The 12,224-nt window shown below is 37.7% G+C and overlaps 1 non-coding gene across 1 annotated transcript; it reads left to right on the top strand.

The window, feature by feature from the left end:
- The first annotated feature begins 2,650 nt into the window (after positions 1–2,650).
- TRNAG-CCC (transfer RNA glycine (anticodon CCC)) lies at positions 2,651–2,723 on the top strand. Its single transcript has one exon. It is a non-coding gene; the product is annotated as a tRNA-Gly (tRNA).
- The last annotated feature ends 9,501 nt before the right edge of the window (positions 2,724–12,224 follow it).

The following is a 12,224-nucleotide window of genomic DNA, read 5'->3' as shown; positions in this document are numbered from 1 at the left end:
GCATGCTCTTTGTGCTATCCCTCTCTTCTAGAACTCCTCCAAATGCACAGGCCAAGGCTGCCAGTCCCTAGAGAATGTTTAACGTGCCACAGTGTGGCCTCCTGGAGTCACAGATACTCTCCTGGCCTGAATTAGAAAACTTTGACCGGGAGAAGTAGCAAATGCACAGTCAGCCACGGCTATTCCTGTCCCTACAGTTGCTGCCCATCCTCCAAATGGAGATGGCCACACTCCTGCCCCCTGAAGCCCCTAAAACACGCTTGAAAACAGCAGCCCTCAGTTTCTTCGACTTCATCTGTGGTTCAGTTGCTAAGTCGTGGCCGACTCTTTGTAACCCCGTGGACTGCAACACACCAGCCTTCCCTTTCCTTCACCGTCTCTTGGAATTCGCTCAAATTTGTGTCCATTGAGTCATCTACTCTCACTCATTTTACTTTGAAGGGCAGTATTACTTCTTTTCATTACTGAGCTTTTTATTAAATTATATATTTGGGATGGTGCCAAAATAAGTGTACAGCTTGATGAATAATCACAAAGTGAATATATTCATGCAGCTACCTTTCCACTTACCACCGCTACCCCACCCTCCTTTCCGAGTTAACCACCACCCTATCTTCTTATGCAATCAGTTCAGTTCACTTGGTCTTGAACTTCATATAAATAGAATCATATTATATATACTGTTTTTTTATCAGCGTTCTTTAACTCAACAGTACATGAGACTGATCGCGTTATTATATATACCTGTAGTTTGTTCCTTCTTACTGCTGTGTAATGCGTCGTTATATGAATATACTGTGTTTTACATGTCCTCTCTACTGTTGATGGATATCTGAATTGTTTTCAGCTTTGTGCTACTATGAATAATGTTGCTAAGAAGGTTTATGCCTACATGTAGACATTGTGGTAAGGTATGTTTATAGCAGTAAAATTACTGGTTTTTAAGGTAGGCACATAATTAGTATTTCTTCTTAACATTTTTGCCCTGGGAGTTACTTTGTACTTATTTCCCAGAAAAACAGCAAATGCTTATTTTGCCAGTTTGTTCTTGGAACAATGATATTATAGAATGACAATGAGCTAACAGACAGTTGCTGTCCTTGGGCATCTGTGCTCTCGGCCGTCCTTCTCCGGAGATGACCAGGAGGCATTTCTGACCCGGAGTCTGACCAATGGGCTCCTGTGCATCTGCTGCTGCAGTCCCTTTACTTAAGGTAACGTCTACACCATGTGCCCTTCTATGTCACCGTCTGGGATTTTCTGTCCCTTTCATACTCCCCTCTTGCCAATATCACATACTACAGTATCAGAATTACACAATGAAGCAAGCTCTGAGCAATTTTAATCACTATAAATGTCCTTCCTTAAGAAACCTTACCCCCAAGGGAAGCAGCATGCTAACCATGCAAAGAATCACGCTGACTCCTTTTCCACATGGCTCACCATCTCCCTCTGAAGGAAGGATTCCTAAGCACTGATCCCGGCTTGCCCTGGATATGGCATGACCTCTAGCAAGGTAACTCTAAGAGCAGTAGAAGAAAAAAACACCAGCTCCTATTTACACAAGGATGGGATTTACTGAGAGTTAAATAAATAATACTGGTTAAAAACTTAGTGATGAAAGGAGTGTAAATATCAAAAAGAAAAAAAAAATCATCTTTATTATCCACTCCTAGTCCCTTAAAAAGCTTGCACTTAAATACCTATCTGCTCTTAAAAAGAAACAGTTTATAACATTTCAGAACACTTTTAGAGTATCTCTTAACCCTCAGTTGGTGAATTATTTATTTTTATCAGAAAAATCTCTTCACTCATCCTACTTAGTTTCATATTAAGAAGCACTGATGAATGTTCTCTTGTTACATTTTACATAATTAAAATTGTTTTTTAGTCACTGTTTTCCCTTCCTCCCACTAAATAATGTCAAAGTCTTTACCATCTCAGAATGGGTTCTGATAGTCAATTCTCTGTTCAGTGCCTTCTAATCTAGCTATCCAAGTTCTTCCAAGCTCTCAAAAATTAGAGCTGCAAACTGCCTGAATCATTTAATTATAATTAACCAATGCCAAAACCCATACCACTCACTTATTTATTCATTCATTCAATAAATAAATACTTGTTTTGAACTTACTATGAGTTGAGAGCTTGAGGTTTGCTGTAGAACCAGACAGATGAGTCCCTGACCTCATGGAGCAGCACACTTCCTAAAATACATTAGAAGACAAATTATAAAATGTGAAATTTATAAAGGCTATGAGGAAAATCAAATACTGGCCTAGATAATGACTGAAATAGGGACTCCTTATGATAACATGACTGGGGAAGGTCTTTCTAAAGAGGTAACACTAAAGACTGACATCTCAGTGATCCCAGGAGACTGGCATGAAAAGGTGTGTGGAAAAGTATTGCATGCAAAGATACAGCAAGAACAGCCTACATACAACAAAATAGACCCCTAAGGTGGAATGGTCACTATGACTACAGCGTTACATGCAAAGATAAAAGCAGTGAAGGGAGGCAGGTGGGAATTAGGTCAAACCCACCTTGTTGAACAATGTTAGGAGTTTATCTTGCAAGTTCCATAGGTCATAATTCCATTATTGAAAGATCCCATAAATGTTTTTCTCTGGATAATAAATGCCAGGAGAATTTCCTAGTGGTCCAGTGGTTAAGACTCTGCATTCCCAATGCAGAGGGCACAGGTTTGATCCCTGGCTGGGGAACTCAGATCCCACATGCCTCATGGTGAGTCGATAAATAAATAAAAATAAAATGCACACTCCCATTCATTAAAGCATTAAAAAATATGCCAGGAGTATGATCCTGTCACTACTGTATACTCTGTTCCACTTTGTGTTTTGCAGTACTCCCAAGGTTTCTCAGACATTGGCGTCTCTAGCCTTCGGGTAGTTATTTTCCCTCTTTGAGTCTCTCTTCTGAAACATAGCATTGAAATGGATCAACAAGATTTAATTCTAACATAACTGGACAGCTGATGTATAATCCACATAGGTTTTCACATGTAATTTCTCTTCTCTCAGTCAGTGGGAAGCAATAGTTAAGAGCTTAGGCTTTTAATTATCAAAACCAGGTTCTATTTCTGTTTTTGACACTTTTACTGTGTGTAACTAGTACATTACCTTACCTTGCTGAGTCTTTTGGTCTGTAAAATGGATAGTAGGATAAATCTCTACCTCAAAATTGTTGCAAGTTTTTATGAAGATGATACACAATAACCATCAACAGATGGCCACTATAATAATGCTGTTCACAAGCAAAATTCATAGAACTTTGCAATAAAAAGAGATGATGGATGGTACCTTATCAATTTCTCTCATTTTGTATTTAAGCCTCTCTAAAACTAAAATAACTGTCAATGGTAACTTCCTTCTTTCCTCTATTCCTTCCTTTCTTTCTTCCCTCCTTCCTTAGAAGTAAACCAGACTTCCCTAGTTAATATTCTCATGGAGAAGTAATTCAACAGTTCATTGCTTGCTTTAGCTTTGAGGTTGCGCTATATGAACTACACAATCATTACCTAAATAAATCACAGATACAGTCTTATTCCTGTTGGGGCGAATTGTGATTGGAGAAGTGGATGATTTAATGCATGCTACTTATGAAAGCTTGAGAGACTCAGAAACATGAACTCTACTTTTTATTCAATTTGTTAAGTGGGAAAAGCCAATAAGAAGATACGATCTCCATACAATTCTCACTCACCAAATGTGGATTGTAATTTATAGACAAAGCTCAAGCAAGGAAATAAATTGTAGGTGATAGAAGAGCTATAATAAGCAAATATTGGGGCCTTGTGGATATGTCAACTAAAATCCAGATAAGTAGCTGTTGGGGCATGGAATTAGGTGAAGCCCCTTTATTCCAAGTGCCTGTCATCGGCAAGTTTTCATATAATCATCACACAGACATGAACTTAGCTATATAAGCATAAAAGGGAAAAATTCCTGAATCTTAATTGAAAGTTTAACAAGTGGGCTTTTATGTGAATTCTTTGTATTGTACCAATATCAAATCCTTATTGTTAGCTTTTTGAATTATTTTATCATTTATGTATTATATAAACAAACTGCAACCACAGAAGAAAAATAGAAAATATACATTAGCAAAAGGAAACTCATTTATACTTTTATCACTCAGAAATAACTATTATTAACATTGTGCTTTTTACCCACACACATACACACAGTAATTCTTCACACATTCAAGCTAACTCTTATTTTACCTAAAGAGGCATAACAAAGGAAATTGAGGCAAACTTCTAAAGCTAAAATAGTACTTTGTTACACCAAAAAATACTTATCACAAATGAACGGACACTTCATATGGAGAAATTAAAATTTTCACAATTATTGTTTACTACCTACAGTCATCTTTCAGTCTCCAAGGGAGAATGATTCGGGAACCTCTCCTTCTCCAAAGATACCAAACTCTGTGGATGCTCCAGTCTCCTATAAAAGGGTGTGTTATTTGCATATACTACAGCCTGGTGTGCTGCAGTCCATGGGGTCACAAAGAGTCAGACACAGTTTAATGACTGAACAACAACAATTTGCATATGACCTGTGAGCATCCTCCCATATATTTTAAATCACCTCTAGATTACTTATAATACCTAATTCAACGGAAGTGCTATGTAAATTGTTGCTGTGTTGTTTAGTGGCTAAGTCATGTCAGACTCTTTTGTGAATTCATTGACTGTAGCCCACCAGGCTCCTCTACCCATGGGATTTACCAAGCAAGAATACTGAGGAGGGTTGCCATTTACTTCTCCAAAAATGTTGCTTTTTGGAAATTTCTGGAATTTTTTTTCAAATATGTTTGACCCACAGTTGGTTGAATCCAAGGATTCAGAATCCATGGATATGAAGAGCCAATTGTACTCAATTAATTAACAGATTTTCTTCAGGGTTGTATAAGGGAGTTATGACAACAAATTCCATTCTAATTCAACAAGACTTTACTAAAAACTTTTAATGGTCCCTAGATGTGGGGAAATATAAAATAATTGTCTATGCTTCTCAGGAATTATGTCTTCAGGGAACACACATGCACACACACACAAAATCTTTCTGACTACTTGGGCAAAATTATTGGTAGGAGGCAAGAAAACACATTGAGTTTTGGGAGCTGATGAGGTCAATGTGTCTTTTTCAAAGTCCTTGCTATGAAGCTGGAGGAATATTACCTTTCCATAGGGCCTTCCTGGTGGCTCAGGTGGTAAATAATCCACCTGCAATGCAGAAGACCCGGGTTTGATCCCTGGGTTGGGAAAATCCCCTGGAGAAGGGAACAGCTACCCATTCCAGCATTCTGGCCTGGAGAATTCCATGGACAAAGAGTAGGACACAACTGAGTAACTTTCACTTTCACCTCCTTTCCGTAAGAAGAAAGATAGGCAAAATCCATTACACACTTTGCATTCTCAAGATTTCTCTGAGTTTTCTGTCACCTACTTTTATTCTAGTTGGCTGGACAGATGGGATTTCTAAGTTACTTTGCAGATACAGACTCAGCTAAGAAGGTGAATCTTTGAAATTCCAATGTCTTTTTGATTTGTTTTGAAGGACAATTGATGGGGCCACTTTCAATTTCTTTTTAATGGTAACCCCCATTTAATTTTTTTCATTTGCTTTAATATTTATTTATACAGATACTTTATTGTTGTGTATGGCAACTCTTGTTAAGATGGCTTGTGCACTGCCATTTCTGTTGGCTAGAATCTTCATCCCTGCTCCCTTCATGTATTACTGCCTTTCTTCCTGTTCTCAATCCAATTATCCTTTCCTGAGGGAAGACTTCACTGATAGCCTCAAGTTTTTCCAACTCCATCTTCTCTTAACCCCACTTATATACTGTTTCAAATACCCATCTCAGTATAATTTTAGATTTACATGGGTGATGCCCCAGTGCTTTTCTCCCTCAACAGACTATAACCTCAAGTGTTTGCTCACAACTGTATTCAGAGTGCCCGGCATGGTATACAAGACACAGTAAATATTTAATGTTTGTTGAATAAAATTTCCTGAGAATATATTTTTTACCTAATTTGATTGCAACTCCTGGAGACAGTGAAGGACAGGGGAGCCTGGCATGATGCAGCCCATGGGGTTGCAGAGAGTCAGACATGACTTAGTAACTGAACACACAGTTTTTCAAGACTCATAAGTAATACCATTTTTACCCATTCTATGTCTAAAGTGATAATTCCTCTTTAAGAACAGCTTGCTATAAACCCAGTTCATAGTAATACATATAATAGGCTCTGTATACTGTATTATCATCAAAACAGGAATACAAAGTAAATCTCTACTCTCTGTCTATGGCTTAAGGAAAGATTTGACTCTGAATTTAGCAACAATATAACCTATACCTAACAAATAGGTGTACCAAAATAGCTCCAAGCCTTAATATAAAACAGAAATCCAAAAATTCTGCTGAAGGTTGATTGCATTTACTCACTTGCTAGTTGACACATTTTTAATTAAACAGACTTTATAAAAGTCAATTTGTTTTTCCTTGTGGTTTCAAATAAAACTCATTTAATTATTACATGTTGTTATCCAAAATTATCTATTCATTGTAAATTTTGAGCATCTAATATAAATCAGCCACAACACTGAGCATTGGGGCTGCTGCTGCTAAGTCGCGTCAGTCGTGTCCAACTCTGTGCAACGCCATAGATGGCAGCCCACCAGGTTCCTCTGTCCCCGGGATTCTCGGGGCAAGAATACTGGAGTGGGTTGGCATTTCCTTCTCAATGCATGCATGCATGCTTGCTAAGTCACTTCAGTCGTGTCAGTTAAAGAAATCCAGCCCAAACAATCGTTTCTACATTTTATTCATTTCTCTTTCTCTAAAACATCAAAAAATAAAAGTCCAAGAGCTAAGTCCATTACAACTCTTATTACAATTTTTTGTCTTTTCATTCTCTAATACTTCAAAACTCCCAAGTCTCTTCCTCTCTTTCACTCCTAGAGAATATTATAAGCATTCAAAACTCATCTCCTTTAATAAGTAGTAAGAAGCTCTTCAGTTCAGTTCAGTTCAGTTCAGTCACTCAGTGGTGTCCGACTCTTTGTGACCCCAAGAATCGCAGCACACCAGGCCTCCCTGTCCATCACCATCTCCCAGAGTTCACTCAAACTCACATCCCTCGAGTCAGTGATGCCATCCAGCCATCTCATCCTCTGTCGTCCCCTTCTCCTCCTGCCCCCAATCCCTCCCAGCATCAGAGTCTTTTCCAATGAGTCAACTCTTCACATGAGATGGCCAAAGTACTGGAGTTTCAGCTTTAGCATCATTCCTTCCAAAGAACACCCAGGACTGATCTCCTTTAGAATGGACCACATGATCTAATTCTTCAGGGCTATGTTTGGTTGCTGAAGAAAGGTGTGTATGAGTACGTGTGTCCTTGTAGCTGTGTGTGTGTGTGAGAGAGAGAGAGAGAAAGAGTAAGTATGTCCTTGTAAAGGAGTGTGTGTGTGTGTGTGTGCGTGTGGAGAGTATGTATCCCCAAGATCCACAGTTCAGGCACAAATGAGAAAGAGTAGAGAGGAAGGAACAGTGCCATCAAGAGGGCATCACAACAAATGAAATTGTAGAAGTGAGTCTCTGTAACTTCTCTTCGCAGATCTCAAGCCCCCTATATTATTACCTTTCTTCTGCAATATACATAGCCATGAGCATTTTGAGAAGCATAGGAACATCATCTTTCAAGTCATGTCCTAAATCATGATAACCGGATTCAGTGTTCAGAAGAGGCGTAATGGGAAGTAGTCTTCCTAATTTTTCTCTACGAATCCCTCCATCAGCACTCAGCTTGAGCTTTCTGTGTGTGCTCAGTCATTTCAGTCATGTCAGACTCTTTGCAATCCCATGGATTGTAGCCAGCTGGGCTCCTCTGTCATGGGATTTTCCCAGCAAGAATACTGGAGTAGGTTGCCATGCCCTTCTCCAGGGGGTCTTACCAACCCAGGGATCAAGCCTGCATCCCTTGCGTCTCCTGCATTGCAGGCAGATTCTTTACCTGCTGGACCTTTGGGGAAGTCCCTTGAAATTTCTGCAGTCCCCATAACTCATTTCTCACCTGTCTGAACAAGAATCAACCTAGACATGTATTTATACATGCATAGGTAATTATGTAGATTTTTGTGGATATATTACATATATGGTATCACATTCTATTTTCATTTCTTACAGATCTTTCCTTATCCCATGGAACTGCATAGAAAAACACCACACGGACCATGTCAGTTTAACCAATATTCATTGATAGGCATTTCGGTTGTGATCTTTTTCCTGTTGGAAACAATGCTGTAATAATACCCTTGTACAGGATCTTGGTTCATAGGCATGAGTGTTTGACTATGACTAGTGTTTCTCAAAACTAGCTTTACATAAGAATTATCCATGGAGCTTTTTAAAAAATACTGCTGCCCATGCTCTGCTGCCCCTTCCCCCCACACCAGACCCATTAGATCAGAATTTCTGAAAGAAATTCTGAAAGAAAGAATTTCTTGAACCCAGGCATAGGAATTTAATAAAATCTCCACAAAAAATTTTAATATACAACCAGGGTGGAGAGTCACTACTAATTGTGAAACATTAGCATTGCAGAGTTGAAGGATATACACATTTTACACTTTGGACTCATTTTCTAAATGGTTAAATTCCATATAATTGCAAATTTTATAATATCATTACTTCTTCTGCTCTAAGTTTCAGAAAAACTAAAAGTATAAATCAAGTACAAGGAAAGGGTCTCTTTTTAAGCTAAAATGGCATCTCCTCAGATATAAAAATGGGTGTCCACTCCACTTCAAATAATTATTTTCACAGCATTTGGTTTTCTTTATCACTTGTGACAATTTGCCATCCTTTCATTTACTTGATTACTGTTTTTCACAGCCCCCATCTCCAGCAAAACGCCAAGAGAACAGGAACCAAATCCATCTTGTTCACCCAGTAAGCCTAATGAGTGCTATTATAAAAGCACCTAGCATATTATAAGTGATCAGTATGTGCGATAAATAAATCTCTGTGGTTGCCTGGTCAGTAGATGAGCTTGTTAGACTATTATAAGGACCAGGGCAGAGAAGGGGAAATACTGCTTCCTCTCATTTCCCAGGCTCTAAATTTCCAAATAGAAAACAAATACTTCATCTTAGTCCAAAAGAAACTAAAAACCTACACCATTACATAAGAAAAAGATAGATGTGTATCAAATCTTGACCGTGTAATAAAAAAAAATAAATAAAATACAAAGGGTTTAGAAGGTCGGATATGACTGCCCACCTTTAGTAGTGAATTTATCCCTTCTCTACCATTCCCCTGCACTTTGGTAAGCCTCAAAAAAACTTAGACAGCAAATGGTACAGTTAAGCATGAGGAACACTTGGGAGATCTGCTCACAGGCGAATCAGCTGTCATTGAGAACATGACTCCTCAGCTGTTGCCCTTCTTTCTCCTTACAAGTAAATCTTGTCACGTGGCCTATAAAAAGGAAGAGTCAAGAGAGAAATTTCACTTTGATTTTAATCACTATATTAAATTACTCAAGATCATAGTTACAGAAAGGCTCTAAATTCTTCTTTCTCCACAGATAATTTCTCTCTCTGGTTAGTAACATCTATCAAAGTAACATATATATCATGTCCAATAGACTAACCATTTCAGAAAAGGGCTCAGTGCTGTAAATGGTGCGCATGCTTAGACTTCCCTTCTATAATATGCCTGACCGAAACACAATGATTGTTGACTAAGTAGGAATGAGATCTTACAATTTCTTTCTTTGAAGTTTCAGGGTGAATTAGTTTTAGGGTTTTTCATTCTTGGGATTTTTAAATAAAGTATTTATTTTAGGATAGTTGTAGATTTATAGAAAAGTTGAGGGGAGATCCCATGTACTCCACACCCAGTTTCTTCTATTGTTAGCATCTTAGTTTAATATGGTACCTTTGTCACAATTAATGAACCAATTCTGATATAGTTCACTTTGACTTTTCACTCTGATGCATTGGAGAAGGAACTGGCAAGGGACAGAAGAGCCTGGTAGGCTGCTGTCTCTGGGGTTGCACAGAGTCGGACATGACTGAAGTAACTTAGCAGCAGCAGCAGCATTAGCTAAAGTCTATGCTTTATTCAGATTTCCATAGTTTCTACACAATGTCCCTTTTTTATTCTAGGATTCTATCCTGGATACTACATTAATTTACTCATCATGTTTCCTTAGTCTCCTCTAGGTTGTGAAAGTTTCTCAGACTTTCCTTGATTTTAATAATCTTGACTATTTTTTAAAGTGCTCTTCAGGAATTTTGTACAGTGTCCCTCAGTTGGGGCTTAGACTTTTCACATGATTAAACTAAGTTATGGGTTTTGAGGAACAGCCTGTCAACACCATCTCAGCCTCTTGGTCAACATTAATATCATGAGTAATGTCACGTTTTGACAGCATGTACCCTTGATAAGATATGAATGACACTATACCTTTGTGATTTCCACTTTTCAAGCAGAAAATTCTACACCAATATATTTTTCCTCTGTGAATTCATAAACCATGATATTTATTTGATAACAAGAAAGGATTTAGACATACAGTGAGATCAAGCCATTTCCCCCTTAACGTGAAATAAAGTATTCCAATTTCAAACTGATTTGCTCAGAGCCCATAAAGCTTTTTTACTTGTAAGCCTGTCACAGATTTTAAGGGATTTCTGCACATGAAGCAAAGTGTTAATACAGGCTATGAGTTAAAGGAAGAACATATCCATCACTCAGTACTTTCTTTGATAATCCAAAGGAAAACAAAGTGGTAGACAAAATTTCTGCTATTTACAAAAATAGTTTCTATGATAAATATAGCATTATTTTTTGAATTCTAATTATTTTAATTTGAGACAAGCAATATGCTTAGGTAAAATATGTTCAGATTCTCTTGACTCTCTTGTCTATAAGCAATGAGTAGCATAATTTATGTAATGATTGAGTCATTGATGTGGGACAGCAAGGAGGAGGGAGTAATAAAAAAGCTTCTCTTGAACCCATGTGGATAATATAATCCAGTGGATCAGGCCACCATGTGAAATCAGACTAGCTGTGGATCAGCTATGACTTAATGAATTATTGCCAATATGAGTCTCAATCCTTCTTAGCTATGGAGAGTAACAGTTACCAAGTTGGGGAATGCTTTTAATCAGACCAAAAGAAAATGGCTAAAATCTATAAGCACAATTATATTCAACAATTAGAATATATATCATCTGTTTACACATTATATATATATATATATACACACAATATGTATACATACAAATATATATATAATCTTATATATCTAATGTATAAATATATATAACGTGTAAAAAACTCCAATACTTTGGCCACCTGATGCAAAGAGCCGACTCATTGGAAAAGACCCTGATGCTGGGAAAGATAGAGGGCAGGAAGAGAAGGGGCGACAGAGGATAAGATGGTTGGATGGCATCACCGACTCAGTGGACCTGAGCTTGAGCAAACTCTGTGAGATAGTGAAGGACAGGGAAGCCTGGCATGCTGCAGTTCGAGTTTCACGTGACTGAGCAACTGAACAACAGCAATGTGTAAATATGCTCTTTTAAAATCTCAGACTTGCTACTGGATTTTTTTTTTTTACTAATTAATAACAACTCAGTAATTAGATATCTCACAAATTAACAGGAGTGAGGATGGTACATTGGCTAATCATGTTTCTTAATATGAGTCTAGTCTTGTTAACTGAGAAAGTCAAGGACAGAAAAGGAAAAACTTACAAATTACTCACCAGAATTTCCACCTAACGATAAAGTCCTTTTCTCTCTTCATCTCTCTGGTCATTTAAGTAAATTTAAAATTTTATCTTATCTCCCTAGTATGGATGAAAAAATTAGATGATAAATAATTAGATTTGGTTCCATTTAGGAAATAAAAGGGATTAAGTATCTACTGTGATTGAAAGTTACTTTACTCTTAGAAAAAGTGTTTGGCAAGAGGGTAAATCTTCCTGTTACTTCCACCACATTTAATATTTTTCATTATAGAAAAAAGTTAAGTGATAGGAAGCAGCTGTGAATTATTCTTTTTAGCATACTGTTCACCACGGTTTAAGAGAGAGGGAGTCAGAGTTTGTGCTCCCTAGAAGGGAAGCCACTTTAAGACTTAATGGGCTCTCCTTATACGTCCGCTTTTTA

The sequence above is a fragment of the Bos javanicus genome, chromosome 2, assembly GCF_032452875.1.
Source record: "Bos javanicus breed banteng chromosome 2, ARS-OSU_banteng_1.0, whole genome shotgun sequence".
NCBI lineage: Eukaryota > Metazoa > Chordata > Mammalia > Artiodactyla > Bovidae > Bos > Bos javanicus.
The sequence above is the reverse complement of the archived record's forward strand: the minus strand, read 5'-3'. Positions and strand labels throughout refer to the sequence as shown.